Here is a 5,997-nt window from a genome sequence, read left to right on the forward strand (position 1 = left end):
ATTGAAGATTCTCTCGTCAAGATGTAGGAAAAGACTATCATAGTGCAACAAGAAATTCACACAACTTACAATTGATAGCAAATCCTATAGTGCTTGCACTAACACTGTGAATCCACAAATCAAAAGTGCTTCCACTAACAACAAATCATTTCACGAATTGGGAGGAGAGTGGGGAATTCTGAGGAGAAATATCACAGCTCCAGTTCTCTGTCAAGTGGTCATCTATAATGTTCTTTGGATCAGGCATTACTTAATTTCTCACACCTATTATTTCCATATGATTTATAGATATCACGACAACTTAGTTTGTTTTTACTTGACAAAGGTTCGAATCTTGTTTGATGACCATCAAACCCTTTGGGAGTGTTTGATTTGCGCTATCATGCGTATTTAAGCCCAATAGATGGCATAAGACTGGTGCTATCTCGAACAAGAATTGAACAAGATAGCTCTCGCATTGTTCGCTTTTGCTGCTACTATAACCTAAAAGATAGAAATTCTAGGAATTTCTATGGTTACAAGGATGCTGAATCTGTATAAGGACATCTAGTTTTCATACTTGACCTTCTAGAATGACCTTTCATCTTTGTGCATTTCGGAGCAACCTTTCTTTCAGTAGGATCCTGATCCTTTCTTCCTCATTCACTATAATGGAGTGTTCGTAACCCTCAAACCTGTTAATTCCACCATACATATCTGCATCAAAAGTTACAGCCGAAAGCGATGTGAGCTCTTGTTCCTTCTTATGCCTTTCCTCCTGAATTATGGAAATATCAGCATCAAAAACAGTGAAAAGAACCCAATCCAAACATTGTGAAAAGTGAGGTTTGTTGGCTGATAATCGTGCCAAGCCTAACACCTCATTTGTTTTGTCCCTTTGAAGAAGATGACGCAGTAAGCAATGCAAAATTGTTTGCGCTTGAGGAATAGGTTCAGAACAAGGAAACTATGTCAATGCTGAACCTTGTTACAAAGGAAATACACAGCTAATAAATAACCTGGAACTGTGTAGGGGAAATGCTGCAGTAGAACAAGATTCTGAAGGTAATAAGGAAGAATGTGGTGAAGAAGTGTATTGAAATGTTCAAGGATATTTCCAAGAACAAAGAGGAGTATGCCAAGTTCTATGAGTCGTTCTTAAATAACTTAAAATTGGGGATACATGAGGACAACCAGAACAAGGCCAAGCTCACGGATTTGATGAGATATCACTCGAAAAATAGTGGAGATGAGCTGATGAGCCTCAAGGACTATGCGACCCAGATGAGAGAGGGGCAGAAAGACATCTATTATATCACCGACGAGAGCAAGAAGGCAGTGGGGAATTCTCCCTTCTTGGAGAGGCTGAAAAGGAAGGGCTATGAGGTCCTTTTCATAGTGGATGCCAGCGATGAGCATGCCATAGAGAAGCTCAAGGAGTATGATAGGAAGACCAGCTGGAGTACCTAGAGGAGCGACTGCTGAAGGATCTAGTCAAGAAGCATTCTGAGTTCATCGGCTACCCAATAGAGGGACAAATCTGATAGGAGTTACAGTACGAAAAATTAATTTGAGACCTACGCACCTAGGTATGAGGTAAAGATGTCAGTTTTTCTATATCAGGAAAATGGGCAAAGGTGTAGTACAAGCATGTACAGAAGGGCCACAAAAACAAGTGGCTCATAGTTGAGCAGGGCAAGAGATCGCCTGCTCTGATACCATGTCAAACACACACAACGCAGCAACAGAATATCAAAGATAAGCAGGAGAGTACATCTATTATTAACAAATGATATACATTTATAGTACATTCATATGACCTTTGGTTTCGTATTCCAAGGTCTCTTGGACTTCCTTAGTCTATTCAGCTTCCACACCAACCCTTAGAGGATTAGGTGTCCAACATGCATCTTCTATGGCTTGGAATTTTGTTGGTCCCAATCTCCTTCATTATTCTTATGAAACAATTTCCTTATTCTCCAATCTTGTGGTTTTCAGATATATGTATCAAATCAAGCTGACTTGCTAGTTCTATCTTTTGCCAAAATCAGTAGTGCATAAAAGCAAGATAATTTGCCAATTCATCTTTTGCCAAAATTGATTGTACATATCGTTTTCAATGCGTAAGTTATTTCATATTCTATATAGTGTTGAATATTCTTATATGCAACTATATGTGTGGTTTCTTAGTTAACAACTAGAATGGACCTATCTTAACTCCACTCTCAATTTATCAAGCATTGAGAGGGATATAAAAACATGTTGTTTAAAAGATCTAGCGAAGATGGATTTAGGTGGATTTTGTCCCTCTGTTTTCTGTTTTTTAAGCAATAGACAAGGGACATTTAATTTTTATTTTCCCTACTATAAATGTTACATGGATATTTTAAAGTAATTGAAATGGTTAATTCAGTGCAATGATATAAACACAATGGCATCAAGACTAACTCTAATTTCTGTCAAATGGCTACAACTAATTTTTTCTTTCTGAGTTGGAATTCTTCATGATTTATTTTCCATTAGAAAGATCCTGAAAGGTTCCCTTTCCAATTTTTCCATTTTAAAAAATGTATTTGTTGAGCTGCTTGTACAAAATGATTCAGTGTTATCTGGCATGAAAGCAGTAATGTAACTGAGTTCATGTTTTGCACTAGAAATATTCATTTTTCCTTTTCTCTTCCAATAGCATTCTCTGTTAATGTGTTAAGAGCTGATCCCTTCGTCTGATCCTAACCTGGACCTCCTCTCAGTATGTGGTTCTTTTCTCAATTTCCTCATCTTCGCATGAGTCATGGGAATACGACTATAAGATTGTTTCTTGGGTAGCATGTTGAGCTACCAATCCGTGTGGATCATGCCTTCTAAATATTCCATCTACTAATCCATACTCCAACATAGCATGGCCCTCCATCCTTGCAAACAAAAATTTTAAGAGGCAATAATGGCCAATGCGCATTGAATAGCTTATTTAAGCTTCTCCTTAACTAGATAAGCATTGAAACCATGTAGTATTGTTTGGTAGGCTATCTCCCTGAGCACCAATCTAACAAGGACGAAGTTGGGGAGCGGGTGTGGGGATTTTGTGGCTCCATATATTCTGATATACGTGAAATCCCTTTCAATCTACCAATCCCCTATGTTACTCAAAAATTCCATGGCCTCATTTGAGAATCTTGGAGCAGGTTTGCCAAAAATTAGTGAAATACTTGGGTGAAGAAGGAATTAGAAACGACTGAATATTTCATCTTATACTTATTTTCTCTTAGGTCTTTACAGTACACGTGTACGAGAATGTTGGATATGCTTCATGCCCATGACATTTCCAGACAGGGATTGTGATCACAAAGGGAGTAAGGGCTATGCTATTTTACTATGATGATTTCCTGTCTCAAGGTATGAGAGAGGATGTCTTTTTAGTTTCAAACTAGTCTCTCTTCCACTATGGGATATATCAAAGGCACCCAAGCTTCTTTAACATGCATTGCATCTAGTTCTCCACAGATCCTTCTTACCATGGCAACTTCATAGATGTATGGAACTCAAAGATGAATGGAAGGGTAGATGCCATCATTTCTTCCTTGAAACTTTCTGCCTTCTGCCCACCACTTACTCAATCTTTTTAGAGTCTCTCTTGTCTTATTAAAATATTGCACCCAGGCAGTGGTCATGAATACATCTGGCCTATAGAACTTGTACTACATCTATAAGTTAACAACTTGGAAATAGGCTATGGATCTTCCTTGGTCATTCACTATGGTCCTAGCATCTGTATTAGGATAATTTAGAATCCATTCAATTCTTTCTAAGCAGGGAAAGTGTGCTGCTTTGATAATAGGAAATACATTTTCATCAATCTCTCTATCATCAAGGTCAGCTGGAGGAACCACATGCGGGTCATCTTTGTCTTGAAATATTCTCTATGTTACCAGGATTTAGATATGGATACAGATACGATACGGATCCAGATCTGGATCCACTAGTTTTTTGAAAATCCAAGATCTGGATATGGCAAGGATATGTCTGTTAAGAATAATATTGAGAGGGGGGTGAATCAATATTATCAAATCAATAATTTAATTTTCAAAACTGATTTGTATATGCTACTTCAGCTCAGTGAACTAGTGTGTATATGCAACTATACTTAATGAAACCAGCGTATAAGCAGAGATCTTTTGATTTACCCAAATTATAATGTAGTGAACTTTAATCAGTATATCAACAATTCATTAGATAGTGCAGTAAAAGCAGAATAAAGCATCAAATATAAGCAACACACATAAATACCAAGATATAAGGTGGAAACCCAATGTGGGTGAAAACCACCTGCTGCAATCATCTTTGCCTTCTTTTAATAATAAGAAAATTATGTTTACAATTTTTTTTTGGTTCAACCTTATACCAGTACGCAGGCTTCTATCTGCAAAAGGCTACAACCTTCTCTCATTCTCCAACTTCTACTGGAAGGGAGCTACAACCCCCTAGCTCTTGTACTAGTAGATATGTTTACTAGTATGTAGGTGTCGGCCTACAGAAGGCTACAACCTTCTCCTTTCTTCCAGGGACCACATTTCATAAATTTTCAGACCAGATCCATCAACAAAATTATTCAATCATCAACCAATCTCCTATTGAACCAACCACAACCAAATCAATCAATCACTTTGACAACCTATCATCTGATCTCTTAGAATGTTGTCACCAGAATATAGTAACCAGAACCCAAGCCAGAACCCAGAACACTACAACAACAAACAAAAACAACTAAAACATAGATTATAAGGTATACACTACTTTCTTGTGCCAAACCTACGTGTATATGTGCTTTCCTCAAAGCCAACCAACATATACATTTGCAAATATTAATTCATAATTTTACAACTATACCAGACTTCAGTTATACCCAGATCATATCATTTACAGAATAATATATGCGTCAGTATTCAGATTTAGAATATTCATGAGAAAAAACACATAATGATAGTTCACTTTACGCCTTAAGACCCCATCATTAGATCTTATCCTCCATCAACCGCTAAGGTTCCTCCTTGGTTCAGATCCAACAATGCACCATAACCCAATAACCTGCGTACTAGATCTCGCTCTTCATTAGATATTCAATGCTTGAGTTCCTTGGCCTAATGGTCTTCTCCTCCTTTTATAGTTTTAGGCCTTACTCAATACCATGGACCAAAACCACTTAGGGCCAATACCTTGGATCAAATTCCTAGGGTCAATACCTCGAACCCAATACCTTGGACCAATAGCATGGATCAAAATACCATGGACCAAATACTTCGGACCAAAAACTTAGTTTTCCAAGGTATACACGCTTTTCCTTTTGTGAAAGTGCATGTGTACATATACATGACTTGTATACAGTGAACTCGCGTGTATACGCGGCTTGGCCAATGGTGAACCTGCGTATACCTCTCTTTCTTCATTCTATGAAGTCTGATCTATAACTCTAAGCTGTTAATATGTTGTATTGTGATCTGTCATCTGAGAGAGTTTCCATCATGGACAACACCTATGTCATAATGCCAACAATATCCCCCTTTGGACTTAGTGGCAACAACCACACCAAGTCACTCTCCCCCTTTGACATCAAGGGCAAAGGGTCATGCTCCCCCTGAGTGCATGCTGAATTCTCTGATATGCTGAAGTGTGTTGATTGAGCTCCCATGATCGAGTCCATGCTCCCCCTGAGCACAAGCAAGGTCTACAAAAAGATGTTCTAAAAGAAGAACATGACTCTATACATGCATTACAAATGACCTTCCTATCACCAATGACTCATACATACATCCATATCCCAACCAAGTGGGGATATACCAAATTTGACTCATCCACCCAACCTAGTGGGGATATATCAATTTTTTATACATGTCAAAAACAAGAAACATTACATCATCCATCCCATGCATAGTGGGGTTACAAATTAGGTGTTTTTCATGACCGTTACATTAAAGGATATACATGACATATATAACAGAGACCAAATATCTTTAAATAAGACCA

At 37.9% G+C, this 5,997-nt stretch overlaps 1 pseudogene; it reads left to right on the forward strand.

Moving 5' to 3' along the window:
- The first annotated feature begins 1,080 nt into the window (after positions 1-1,080).
- On the forward strand, positions 1,081-1,449 carry LOC149139664 (heat shock protein 82 pseudogene; annotated as a pseudogene).
- Positions 1,450-5,997: the final 4,548 nt, after the last annotated feature.

This window comes from Pinus tabuliformis, chromosome X (genome assembly GCF_031772625.1).
Source record: "Pinus tabuliformis cultivar Carrire ecotype Pingquan chromosome X, CPIR1, whole genome shotgun sequence".
In the NCBI taxonomy this organism is placed as follows: Eukaryota; Viridiplantae; Streptophyta; class Pinopsida; order Pinales; family Pinaceae; genus Pinus; species Pinus tabuliformis.